The sequence below is a fragment of the Cibotium barometz genome, chromosome 59 (genome assembly GCF_041138505.1).
Source record: "Cibotium barometz isolate CiBa-2024 chromosome 59, ASM4113850v1, whole genome shotgun sequence".
Classification (NCBI taxonomy): domain Eukaryota; kingdom Viridiplantae; phylum Streptophyta; class Polypodiopsida; order Cyatheales; family Cibotiaceae; genus Cibotium; species Cibotium barometz.
Window position 1 is genome coordinate 33,479,218 of NC_141104.1, and position 13,786 is coordinate 33,493,003.

At 40.6% G+C, this 13,786-nt stretch overlaps 1 pseudogene; it reads right to left on the bottom strand.

Annotated features, from left to right (window-relative positions):
- Positions 1–9,523: 9,523 nt before the first annotated feature.
- LOC147605741 (uncharacterized) lies at positions 9,524–12,796 on the bottom strand (annotated as a pseudogene).
- Positions 12,797–13,786: the final 990 nt, after the last annotated feature.

Consider the following 13,786-nt stretch of genomic DNA (forward strand, 5'->3'; position numbering starts at 1 on the left):
GCCGACCCTTTGCAGAGGACTCAGTAACAACCACCTGATCCACTGCAATCCACCTGTGTCAAACGTTCCATAAAACAATAGATAAGGAAAAGGATAGCAAGGAATGTGCACCCCTTCCGGAGCCAGAAGGCTCTAAAAATCGGATGTATATCCTTGCTACCCTGGACATACTTCCAAGGTGCATGGGAACCAAGCTTGCGACAACAGTCCGCGAGATGGGCAGGACATTATGTCTCTCTACATGCTTAGCACTACATACTTGCCTAATGTCGCCACTCATGAACTTGAAAAGGCCGATAATGTGGAACCATCATGGGGAACATGCTCACATAGAACTCGCAAACCCAATGGGATTCCTTGGACAAGAATGCTATGTCTTTCCTACTACTGATTCAGACACGCACTGGCTTAAATACATATGGGCGGTTGAAGCACATGAACACTTCAACCAAATTTGGCAAAAGGAGTTCACCAATTATGTCCTCTCGGTCCACACAACCACCACCAAGCCAATGGAACCCATTGATCCCAACCCGAACCCCAAAAGCTTTACTGCTCTGTGCGCAAATCACGTAACAAGAAGTTAGCACTGGCAGGAAAAAGAAGCCAAAAAATTTGATAGAAGAGGAAAGCGTTAGGTAAGAAGAGACTAAACAAGTGCCCAAACATTTCAAAACCTTCCAGATGGCCAATAGATTTGTACAATAGGACTCAGCCCAAAGGTCCCACAATGGAGAGCCAAGGACCTCGGATGACGGTCCAGTCAAGGTGAAGAAAATTAACCTGGTAGGCCCGAGCGAAGACCCGAGGCCAATATACATTGGGGATGACCTCTTGAGACGACCGAGGAAGAGACCAAACTCATCGCTCTACTTACTAAATTCTAGGATTGCTTCACCTGGAAGTCCATAGATATGAAGAGTGTATCTCCCGAAGTAGTCAAACACACCATTCCCATGGTCGATGGAGCTAGATCAGTCAAGGAAAGAGCATACCCTATGAATCCAAAGTATTCCAAGATGGTCCAAGAAGAAATAGATCAACTCATTGACGCTAGATTTATCTACAAAATTGAGCACACAGAATGGGTATCACCCATAGTGATTGTACCCAAAAACAATGGAAAAGTATGAGTGTGCGTTGACCTCAAAAAGGTCAATGCCACCACTATACGGGATTACTATCCTTTAACCTTCACAAAGCATGTGGTTGAAAGAGTCATAGGAAAGGAAGCCTACAACTTCCTGGATGGATTCTCTGGCAATTTGGTATTGATCGATCCCAAGGATCAACGCAAAACTGTCTTTGCTCTACTGGAACGGGGAACTTATGCATATCATGTCATGCCTTTCGGGCTGACCAATGCCCCCGGCACCTTGCAGCGTCTGATGTGCATGGCCTACAAGGAGTATCTTAAAAAATTCCTTGAGATCTTTATGGATGCCCTTTGTGTCAATTCCATGTCGAAATCACACCTCGAATGTTTACGGAAGGTGCTAGAAAGATGCAAGCTGTAACATATTTCATTGAATCCTCTCAAATGCCAGTTTTGGGTTATGGAGTTATCCTGGGACACATTGTCTCCAAATAAGGAATCTCCGCTGATAGCAAGGTGCGGTTCATCCTTGACTTGCCCCCACCAACCAAATTTAAGGGAGTCTAGTGCTTCATGGGACACATTGGCTATTATCAGCGTTTCATTTTCATGTATGCCGATATAGCTTGCCCCCTTTACGGACTTGGGATCCTCTTTGAGTGGAGAGAAGAATGCCAACAAGCTTATACCACCCTAAAAAGAATGCCAACAAGCTTATACCACCCTAAAAAGAAAGCCTTGGCAAGTTGTCATGTTCTTTGAGGTTCCCCAATTGCAACATCATCTTTCATGTCCACATCGACACCTCCGCCTTTGCTCTGCTGGGTGTGTGCTGGCCCTACTTGGTGAACATAAGATGGATTTCCCCATCAGCTTTTCTAGTCGGCCAATTAAATGAGGCAGAACAAAATTATACCACAACTAAGGGGTAAGGGTTAGCTATGGGCTACATGGTTAAGAAGTTTTGCCATTATCTTCTGGGGCGACCAAATTTATCTTGTTTGAAGACCATCAAGCTCTTCTATATCTGGCAAACAATCCCTGCACAACATGAAGAATCACTACATGTAACTGATCTTGCTTGAGTTCAACTTCACTATCACAGTGCAAAAGGGCTCATAGTATGTCTTGGCGGATCATATGTCATGCATCCACAATGGCGAGCCATCGATTCGAGTTGATGACGATTTACTAGACGCTGCCTTGTTCCAATTATGCTTAATTATGGAATGGGGAGAGGCGGTTGCACACTTTCTAGCCAACGGCCTACTAGTTGACCCCCTCCTCATCAACAAGGCCTACTAGTTGACCCCCTCCTCATCAACAAGGATCGTGCACGGCGCCTCATTAATAGGTGGCCCCCTACCAACTGATTGTTGCAAGCCAACTCTACAGGCAGGGAAAATATAAAATTATCAGATGCTGTGTTCGAGAAGACAAATATGTTTTCCTTTTAGAAGAGGCTCACTCTGCCTATGTTGGGGGGCACTTTGTAGATATCACTACATGCAAAGTCCTCACAGTAGGGCTATGGTGGCCCACATTAATGACCGACACAAAACGAAATATGTCAAGCAATGTGGTGAATGCTAGCAAGAGTAGCAATTCCCTACTTTAAGAAAAATATGCCTGTGAATCTCATTGTGTCCTTGCAACCATTCAAAAAATGAGGCATTGATTTCATTAGACCAATTAGTCCCGTGTGGCTAGATACACTCAAGCTTGATTCATCATCATAGCCACAGAATCTTGCACGAAATGGGTTAAAGCAAGGTCTACCTATATAAAGCTGATGCGCAATCTACTGCAAAATTCATGTATGAGTCAGTAATACTTTCTTCGGATGCCCCCTTGAGATTGTGAGTGACAATGGAACACGCTTTATTAATGAGGTAATATTAGTTGTTCTTTATTTTTCTAAGTCTCCTCCAAATTAAGCGCTCATCCTCTTCTTCCGTGTGTCTTTTGATACACAAAATGGCAACCTGTAGAAAGCCTCGTACCAGCATTTCAGCTATTACTATATTCAATAGTTATAATACGATGATGGGACATGGATACCATCTACAATTACAATCGAGAGCTAGGTACTTTTACAGAGAAGGAAGAGGAAGAGGAGAAATGCTAATGAATTTGTGGAGCCATTCAAGGGACAAGTTAAAGAGTTCAAGGTATGTAAATCTAGCAAGCGTGTGACAGAGGTACTAATACAACATGTTTTCTAGAAGTAGACTTGAGGGTGAAATGTTCCAATGCATATACAATTTTGAGCACATTTGAGAGGTTAAAAAAACAAGCATCAGCTTATCTTGTTTAAATAAATCTACATGCTTGTGGAAGAGGGAAATTGAATAGGGACTTACTCTCTAATGCGGCCATGATATTGTTGAACAGAATTTGCAAAATAACAAGTGTTTTGCTCAATGTCGTACAAAAGCAAACTCTAGTGTCAATGGCTAAAAAAAAAACAAAGAGGACATAGGTGTTATTAAAGAAAACACATATAGATTACCAAATATTTGATGTCAATTTAAAACTTAACATGAGACTCACTCTTCATGGTAAGCCATGAAAACAAGTCTTGCCAAATCGAGGTTCACTGGTTCAAACCAGGACATTAGACTCAAAAATGATTTTTTTAATGCCATGAAAATGAGAGGATCCACAATGTATGTACAGTTTTGGACCTCTTCTATTAGTAGTAATATACAATACCTAAAGGCAACAATGAAAAGAACAAAGAATTAGTCCACTGGTACTTAGAGCTCAGTCATGCATCATACTATATACATCATGCATTATATATACTATACATACCATAGTAAAATATTGAGAATGTTATATGTGATTTCCATTGCGTCATTTATCAAAACATGTAAATCGTATCCATCCACCCAGAGGCTTGACAAGTCTTTGGCCCCGAAGTGAAAATGCCACTCTAATCGGCGTGCATCATTCTCCAAAACTCTCAATTCTTGGATATTCACTGCTTCAATTAGATTTAATTCCCTCTCTATCCGGTCTGCATCTTCTTCTACAACAATTTTAACTTCAGCGGGAGGGCTGTGGTGGCTGTGCTGCTGCAGTAGCCTTCGGTTGTAGTTATGCCTCCGGTTGTGGTTGGTCCTCCGGTTGTGGTTGCGCCTCCGGTTGTGGTTGTGCCTCCGGTTCTAGTTGTGTGTGAGGTTCTACTTGAGGGGCATCATCACCGGGGTGTTCTAGTCTTAACCTACTCTGCAAACGGGTGTCCCTATCGTGAGAAGCATGGGAGCTCTCAGATGGCCTTATACGAGGATGGAGGGGGGGAACTGTAAGGATACACCGCATTTGGGAATGGCCTAAAAAAACAGGACCAAGCATCTGGTCGTATCTATTTTGCAATCGACAAAGGGTATCAAAATCCCTCGGCATTATTGTCGGCCTATGGGCATGAGTGGCGAGAAAGTAAGCATCTTCAAAAAACTTGATGATCCAATTCACAGTGATTTCTTGAAGACATAATAATGCAGAAGCTTGCTATTGCATGCCAATACTCCATTGCTCACAAATTTCATGCACAATCCTCTAGAAAGGGAGCCTGGATATCACAGGTTGCATGTGTCGCTCAATGCGACGAAGCTCCTGCAAAACTACCCTGTGAGCTTGATACCTCCTTGTTCTGCCTTGCGCCTATAGTAACTCGGTAGTTATTTCAACCCTCCGAGCAGTTACCTTGGTATGAGCCATCTTAACAAATAAACAAAGCGTGATAAGAAACGCATTTAAAAAAGTCAGTACCAAGCGATATAACACAAATATGATTCCAAAGCACATTGTAGTGCTTGGTACTGACCCCACAAAAAACATTATGACAATGGGGTCGGAACTAAGCGATATGAAACAAAAAAGAGTCCAAAGGGCTTATAATCGCTTGGTAACCAAGTTATCATAGTGGGGTTGGTACCAAGCGATATAAAGTAGACAGGATTGTGGAGGCCTTTGAATCGCTTGGTGTACTAATCCCATAGAAAACATTATGACAATGGGGTTGGTACCAAGCGATATAAAGTAGACAGGATTGTGGAGGCCTTTGAATCGCTTGGTACTGACCCCATGGAAAACATTATGACAATGGGGTTGGTACCAAGCGATATAAAGTAGACAGGATTGTGGAGGCCTTTGAATCGCTTGGTACTGACCCCATGGAAAACATTATGACAATGGGGTTGGTACCAAGCGATATAAAGTAGACAGGATTGTGGAGGCCTTTGAATCGCTTGGTACTGACCCCATGGAAAACATTATGACAATGGGGTTGGTACCAAGCGATATAAAGTAGACAGAATTCCATAGGCCTTTGAATCGCTTGTTGGTACTGACCCCATGACCAACGTTATCATAGTGGGGTCGGTACCAAGCGATATAAAACAAACAAGAATCCAAAGGGCTTTGAAACTCCTTAGTACTAACCCCACAAAAAACATTATGACAATAGGGTCAATACAAAGTGACATAAAGCATAGGATTTCGAAGGCCTTTGAATCGCTTGATACTGACCCCATCACCAACGTTATCACAGTGTGGTCGGTACCAAGCGATATAAAACAAACAGGACTCTAGAGGGCTTCGAATCGCTTGGTACTACTGAACCCACAAAAAACATTATGCCAATGGGGTTGGAACTAAGCGATATGAAACAAACAAGAGTCTAGAGGGCTTCGAATCGCTTGGTACTACTGAACCCACAAAAAACATTATGCCAATGGGGTTGGAACTAAGCGATATGAAACAAACAAGAGTCTAGAGGGCTTAGAATCTCTTGGTACTAATCCCATGACCAACGTTATCACAGTGGGGTTGGTACCAAGTGATATAAAGCAGACAGGATTCCGGAGGCCTTTGAACCATGGAAAACATTATGACAATGGGGTAGGGACCAAGCGATATAAAGAAGACACGATTTTGGAGGCCTTTGAAATGCTTGGTACTGACTCCATGACCAATGTTATCACAGTGGGGTTGTTACCAAGCAATATAAAACAAACAGGACTCCAGAGGGCTTCGAAACGCTTGGTTTTGACATCACCAAAAACATTATGACAATAGGGTCGGTACCAAGCGATATAAAGCACACAAGATTCCGGAGGCCTTAGAATCACTTGGTACTGACCCCATGACCAACGTTATCACAGTGGGGTCGGTACCATCAAGTGATATAAAACAAACAAGACTCTAGAGGACTTCGAATCACTTGGTACTGACCCCATGAAAAACATTACGACAATGGGGTCGGAACCAAGCAATATGAAACAAACAAGGGTCCAGAGGGCTTAGAATCGCTTGGTACTGGACCGCATGACCAACGTCACAGTGGGGTTGGTACCAAGTGAAATAAAGTAGACAGGATTCTGAAGGCCTTTGAATCACTTTGTACCCCATGACCAATGTTATCAGAGTGGGGTTGGTACCAAGCGATATAAAACAAATAGGACTCCAGGGGGCTTCGAATTGTTTGGTACTGACCCCACGAAAAACATTATGACAATGGGGTCAGAACCAAGCGATATGAAACAAACAAGAGTCCAAAGGGCTTAGAATTGCTTGGTATTGACCCCATGACCAACGTTATCACAGTGGGGTCGGTACCAAGTGATATAAAGCAGACAAGATTCCGAAGGCCTTTGAACCGCTTGGTACTAACCCCATGGAAAACATTATGACAATGGGGTCGCCACCAAGCAATATAAAACTAACATGACTCTAGAGGGCTTCGAAACACTCGGTACTGATCCTACGAAAGGAACAAGATCAACACACACACACACACACACACACACACACACACACACACACACACACACACACACACACACACACACAATGAGGTGGGGGGCGAGCCGGTTTGAGCCACCCTCCACTAAAGCAAAAACCTTCATATTTGTTTTATAAATATGAAGGCCAAGTAAGTTGATAAGCTTTCACGTTGAGGGTTAGGGTAGGCTATCAATTTTTAGGCCTGGAAGACAGATTATTTCAGCTTAAAAAATATAACTAAAATACAAAATATGCCGCTTGTATGTTTTTTATTTAATATATAAAGGCTTCATCTTTAAAAAAAAACTTATTGACCCCTTTAAGTCTCTTTAAATTTAGGGGTCAGTACCAAGCGGTGATGGGCTCGTGAATTTTGTGTGAGCCCTCTACCGCTTGGTACTGACCCCTCTTTTTTTGGTGTTAGTACTAAGTGATAGGGGGCTTATTGCATGTGTATATCCAAATATCTTTATCGCCAGGTAGTACTGACCCCATGTATAATAAGCATGCATGTTCTAATTAACTGAAATATTTTTTTAGGCATGTCTTCGAGGAAAGAGTTGGACATTGTCTACGAATCGGATGACAAGGCTAGGGAGTCTTGTGTAGAAAAGCTGTTTATGTTCTTGTACAATGTACAAGCCCACGAGCGTTTGCATGAGCTGTCTTCAATGTTCAACAATGAACTTTCTCTTGAGAACGTCATTAATTCTTGTAGGATTGTTCTCGGTGATCGTGAGAAGGAGTATGAAGACACTGTTTCTGCCAATATCGTTATGTTCGATGGGTGAACGATATGTTCATCCATCTGATTTGGCAACAGACAAAGTCACGAAGAGGAGGCTTGGCTGTTTTCTTGAAAAGATTCCCAGCTACAGTAATAGAGTAGAGGAGAAATGCCCAATACACTCAAAGAAGTGTCGCCTACTCCAATTTAGTACTGTTTTTTTTTTTGCATCTTCTTATACTGAGGACTTAGAGCCGTTTTCTTGAAAAGATTCCCAGGTTACAGCAATAGAGTAGAGGAGAAATGCCCAATACACTCAAAGAAGTGTCGCCTACTCCAATTTAGTACTGGTTTTCTTTGTTTTCTGCATCTTCTTATTGAGGACTCAGAGCCCGAGATAGTGACTTTGGCAAGCACTCAAGTGCCAATCGAGGATGATGGGGTTGAGGAAGAGGTGGCTATAGACCTAGCAGAGGAGAGGGCAGAGGCCGAAAAGGAAACCTTTGAAGCTAATGCATCCCTTATCCCCTTTGATGCAACACCTATTTCATTGGAAGACAGTCAATCTAATGAGAATGAACAAGGGGAGTTGTCACTACCTTCCTTGCCCAGCTTTACTATGGGAAGCCCAAGCTGATTATGTATTATTAACAGACATTATGAAACATTTCAATATTCGTGAAGACTATTGCTTGGCTGCATTTAGCAAATTTTAGTGAAGTAGACATGGGCTGGATAGAGGAAGGAGTTGAAAATTATCTACTAGTAGCTGATCCTATAGTCCATGACTTCGAGTACTTGCCTAGAAAGGAGATATTAAAGAAGATGTTCGATGAAGCTAGGAAATATGAAACCCAATTGCCTTCTGAGGAGGAGGCTGCAGCAAATGCCGACTGTCTTGGTTTGGCAGATATGGGTAAATTTTTGGCACCTACTATGCATGAAGACTGTAAGTCCACGATCCCTTTGTGGATAACATCCATGCTTGACTGTGATGAAAATCAATAGATAATAGAGCCAAAGATTTTTAAAACTATAAGAATTTGATTTACGTGGACTTTGTCGATTGTGTCAATTAAACATATAACATTGGTACCAGGTTTTTGTATATGATGATGATTTCCTGAAGAGAGCAAGAGGCTCAAGATCATCCGGTGCTTCCACGTCAAAGTCAACAGGTCATCGAAAGGATGTTGCTCTCTCTCAAGATATAAGACATTTGAATCATCAAAAGGTACATGCAATTTACAACACTTACTTAAAATTGACAACAAGCAGTGACATGAGTCATGATGATTACAATTTTAATATGCAGATCATTATATTTCACAAGGAGTTCTTAAAAGACAATGCAAAATTCCCTTTATTTGCATTCAAAGTACTATCCACGTTTTGTGGTGGACATGAAGTGCCTTTAAATGCTAAGAAGGTGGTGCTTGTCAAGAAACAATTTGCACTGCAGGTGTTTGGTCAGGGTTATGGTTACCAAGCACTAAGATGTCCCTACTACCTGTCATATTTAACGCATGCTATTGTAGCAAGAATTATAAACCCAGACACATTGCATCCATATGGGAAAAGATATCTAATAAGGACAAGAAAAAGCCGGTCAGAGCTGTTGCTTCCAATGGTGCAGATGCCAAAAATAGATCTCCCGGCAGATGAAGAGGAAGAAGAGGAAAAGGAAGATGAAGAAGGAAGACCACTAAAGAAGCTCAAGGCAACCTCATCTAGACCACCTTCTCCCAACCTGACTCTTGAGCGATGCCACAACTGATGGTGCTCTCTTGCATAGTTGATTGATTCCAGGCGCATTGTCGCTTTTCTTTATTAATCAATTGTATTGCACGTATCAATGATGAGGACTTGAATGTGTCTTTTTGTTTTGATTTGTGAATCAATTTTCTCTAAGTCCACTGATGTAACTCCACCATGTTTAGTATGCTTAAAGTAACCTGTTATTGCCATGTAATGTGACTTCTCCACCATGACTTGAGTTGACCATATTGACAATGAACCATATGTCTTTACGAAATATGGTGTATGATTATATAGTATATGCTACAATCAATGACAAAACAGAAAAAAATCAGATGTATGTATTAGTTAGTCTCACAGTATTGAGATTACAGCAGTTTTTAAAGTTTTTACCATGTAATGAGTTACATGTTGATCACTCCATCCTGTAATTAATGCCTTCCTCCAGGTCTCTAATATGTTTTCAAATAATTTTATCTCACTATTGCTCCAGCTCTTTTTCTCCATGAATGTGCAAAGATCTAGTCAAGTGAAATCCACACATCTGCCTTCCGATTTTGGATTGAACCTTCATTTCCAATGTCCTTGACTGCATTATGTAGATCTTTCCATCGATTAAACATCTTTTGCTTGTTTTTATCTCGACAGTCTTTGAGGCAGTACGGCAAAAATCTTTTAGCTTTCACACCACCTATTGATGGTTTTTTTGGTACTTTGCTGCCCCCTTGTGACCACTTGTTGTCCTCCTCAATTTTAACATGCCCCCCATGCAAGCCAATGTCGGATAGCACTTTTTCTATTGCTTTGATTGCTTTTAAAGATTCTTTTTTAGGCTTTAATGTCCATGCAAATCATATGTACAAATACACCAGCTTCTTTACAATTCTACAAAGTGCATGCAATGTGCATATGTGCACTCTGGATAGAGGAATATCAAGCACTGCTTTGAAATCTTTATCTTTTAAATGCCTATCATGAGCTTTGTTCCATATTACACGATCTAAAGTCTTGGCACTTGACATGCAATATAGACATGGACTCTTTGCATTTGCACCTTTGCTTATGTTATACATGCATTTTAGAGTCTTCAAATCACCTGCCATGTGCCATTCCACTTTATAGTCACCAAACCTAGGCACATGAAGGGCCCTTCGATTTCTTTGCTCACTAATCAGTGATGGAATCATAGTTTGATGAAACACCCAATGAAAAATTTCAGTATCTTCTTTATCCACCTATGTCATTAGGAAGAAGCTCATGTTTAATACAAGTTTTGTGTTTAAATTATTTCAACGTAATACACAGTCATATTCAATGATAAAGAAGATACCTCAAAAGATCCAAGCAGCAATATGTTATTCTCCAATTAAACACTAAAATATCTTGCATCATCTTTTGTAATTGATGTGTCTAAGGCCGTATTCATTAGAGTGATAGTAACCCTCTCCATTTTTCTATTCTTTAAAATCTCACACTCATCTTTCAAAACAAATTTTAGAACTCCCTTACATTCTTCTTGACTAACCTCAAAGAACTGAACTCCGTACCTTTGCAAAGCTTCAAGATCAAAGAAAATATTGTTGTGCTGGTTAAAGAGTACCTCTTTGTCTTTAGCAACGAATATTGCTTCAATATGTATTGGTGAACCAAGCTTCTCAAACACCTTTGAGTTCACATGTTGGCGTGCAAAATTTACTTGCATTGGTTTTGGAAGTAATGAGCCTTTATGCTTCTTACTTTGACATTTCTCTGTTAGTTCCTTAAAGAGTATACTATATGCTTTCTATGAGATGCCAGTCTCATCTAGCATTGCTTGCACCTGAGTTGCATCGAGCTGGTTCTTGTTCATAAAAGAAGACACATGCTTCTCATTGATTTTTTGAAACTTCTTTTGATACAGCATCTCTTCCACTATTCCTTTTGGTACCAATTGACTATAATGCACTCCAACTGCGGAATGTACCTTGGACTATGGATGAAGTAAAGATCTAAAAATAGACTAACATCAAATTTGATTACTTATGTCTAGTTTCAAACAAAGAACCTAATCTAAAAAGAGAAATATATAGGAAACAAGAGTTAACATTACCTTACAGCTTCATCCCTCCACTTCCAACTTTCATTTTCTCTCTATGTTACAAAGTTGCCTTCTTCTTTTACATGGCCCTAGTGCTATGTCCTTTCTCCTTAAAGAATCAATATTTTTCTCTAAGTCTTGAATTGTTTCTTTGTTTGCCATAAGCTTCTTTGCATACAACCCATTTAGTTTTTTTATTTCAGTGTTCTCTATCTGTAGAAAATCCCTCTGCTGTTCTGCAACCATTGCTTTTGTTTCCAAGTGTTGGGCATAACCCAGTAAACCTTGTCTACCATCACTCGTGAAATGTAGTAGGTTTGTAATGTTGTAAAATGGAGGTGGTGCATTTGTAAATGGATCCTTGGGATACATTGACCCATCGGTCCACAAGTCCAAATGACTCTCTCCATTATTCCTCCTTTGCTCTTTTTGCTCATCATAACATTAAAAAAATCTTTTATTTCGTTTCTTCAAAGGCTGGTACTCAGATTGTATGTCCACATGAAGATGGTAAGTATCATATGTTCTTTTACATGCACCATTTCTACTATTGTTACTGAGAATTTGAGTGTCGCCATGTGTTGTTGAAGGTGGATTAATTTGAATTCCCAAATTTGGATTAATGTTCTCATTTGCAAAGCTAGTATTTTTTGTCATCATAGATTATATTTAAGAATTGAAACAACAAGAATTAACTCGATTAGTATAAGGACGTTTTTTTTAAGTTTCAGTAGGAAAACCCTCACGGTCAAGATGATGATTAAATCTTTCCTCGAATCTATTAAATGCATAACTATCTCAAATCTATGAAATCTTGGTTCTGACAAGTTATACATGCATCCAACAAAGAATGTCGCCTCATGATGAAACCTCATTGAAAGAATATGTATATTTTAATATATTTAAACCTACAATTATAATAGTAAAAAATGAGCCGAATTGCAAATTTGGATATGTAACCTTTTTTATTTTCTCTCTCTAAAAGCTGAGTTGGAACTTCTTATTACAGGGCCCAAAATTGAGTCCACATTTCTCCTAATGCAAGAGGGTTGATCCCATGAAGGCCCCCACCACCGCCCACACATCGCAAACGTCGGTGGAGTCCTGGCACCATCACTCTTTGGGAAATCAGAAAGTATCAGAAGATGGCAGACCTTCTGATGAGGAGGTCTGCCCTAGGGAGGATCGCTCTATCACCATGTACAGGGTCCGAGAGGTCAATGTGTGGTTGAGGTCCAAAGATCTCCTCTTGTAGCCTCTCAAATTTTGCATCTGAGATATCATACTCAAGAGCATCTTCTGCATCACTTCTTTGGATGTGAATGATTGGAGAGACATCATCCATGCTCATGCCATCATATCGACCAATCGCAGTTACTTGTGGAGGGACATCCACAGTGTCAAAGTCAATGAGGTCTTCATCACAACATCCCGACAAGGTGGCAGTAGAGCTCTTTCTCCCTCAAATCTAAGACCTCAAGGACATCCTGCATGAGCAAGTACTCAACACCATCTATAGTGATGGCACTCAATGATGCAAGTTTTGCATTCTCAGCAGTAGGATGGTTGGTGGATAGTCGACAAGTCCAAAGACAAGCTACGTGCCTCCTCTTCTTGCTTGTCTAGGGTTGTTTCCTCTGGCTCCTTCTCTTCATAGGTGAGAAGAGGTATCATTGGCTCCTCATCATTCTCCTCTTCAAAATCAGAGCATAATATATAAATAGCAAAGGCAATATCTTGTTCGATGAGATCGATTGGGTTTGCCTCCTTACAAAAAGTGAGGGGCACAGAGGTAGATCGGAAGGGGGGGGACATGTGTAAGTGCTCTTTGCACAACCTTTCTATGGTTGTCTCACCACTCTTCATGGAGAAGAGGAACTCTAGTGGTATCCACTGAGCAGTGGAGTTAGGGGATAAAAAATGTGATATCATCACATCCTGCGCAAAAAAATGCAAGCACTGAGCTATCAGGCTCTAGAGTCCTAAATATATTCTCTAGCTCAACACTCTAACAAAACCTAGGGTAAATATGGTCCCACATCTGACCGTATAATGGGTTTCACTCATTGTGCGAACGCATCATGATGAGAAGCCATGGTGAAGATGTAAAAAGGGAGCAACAAGCAAGGTGGATAGAAAGTGAGATATGGCAAAATTGAATTCTACCCAAAAAATGGGGAAAATGAAAAAATAATGAAATGCAAAAGGAGGGAAAGTAAAAAGTTAAACATAAAAAATGGGAAAAAATAAAATTCGATTTTCAAACTTCCATGTGCTGACCACAAGGTACATTTGACATGAAAGATATGGAATCTGACATGAAATCTGACATTTC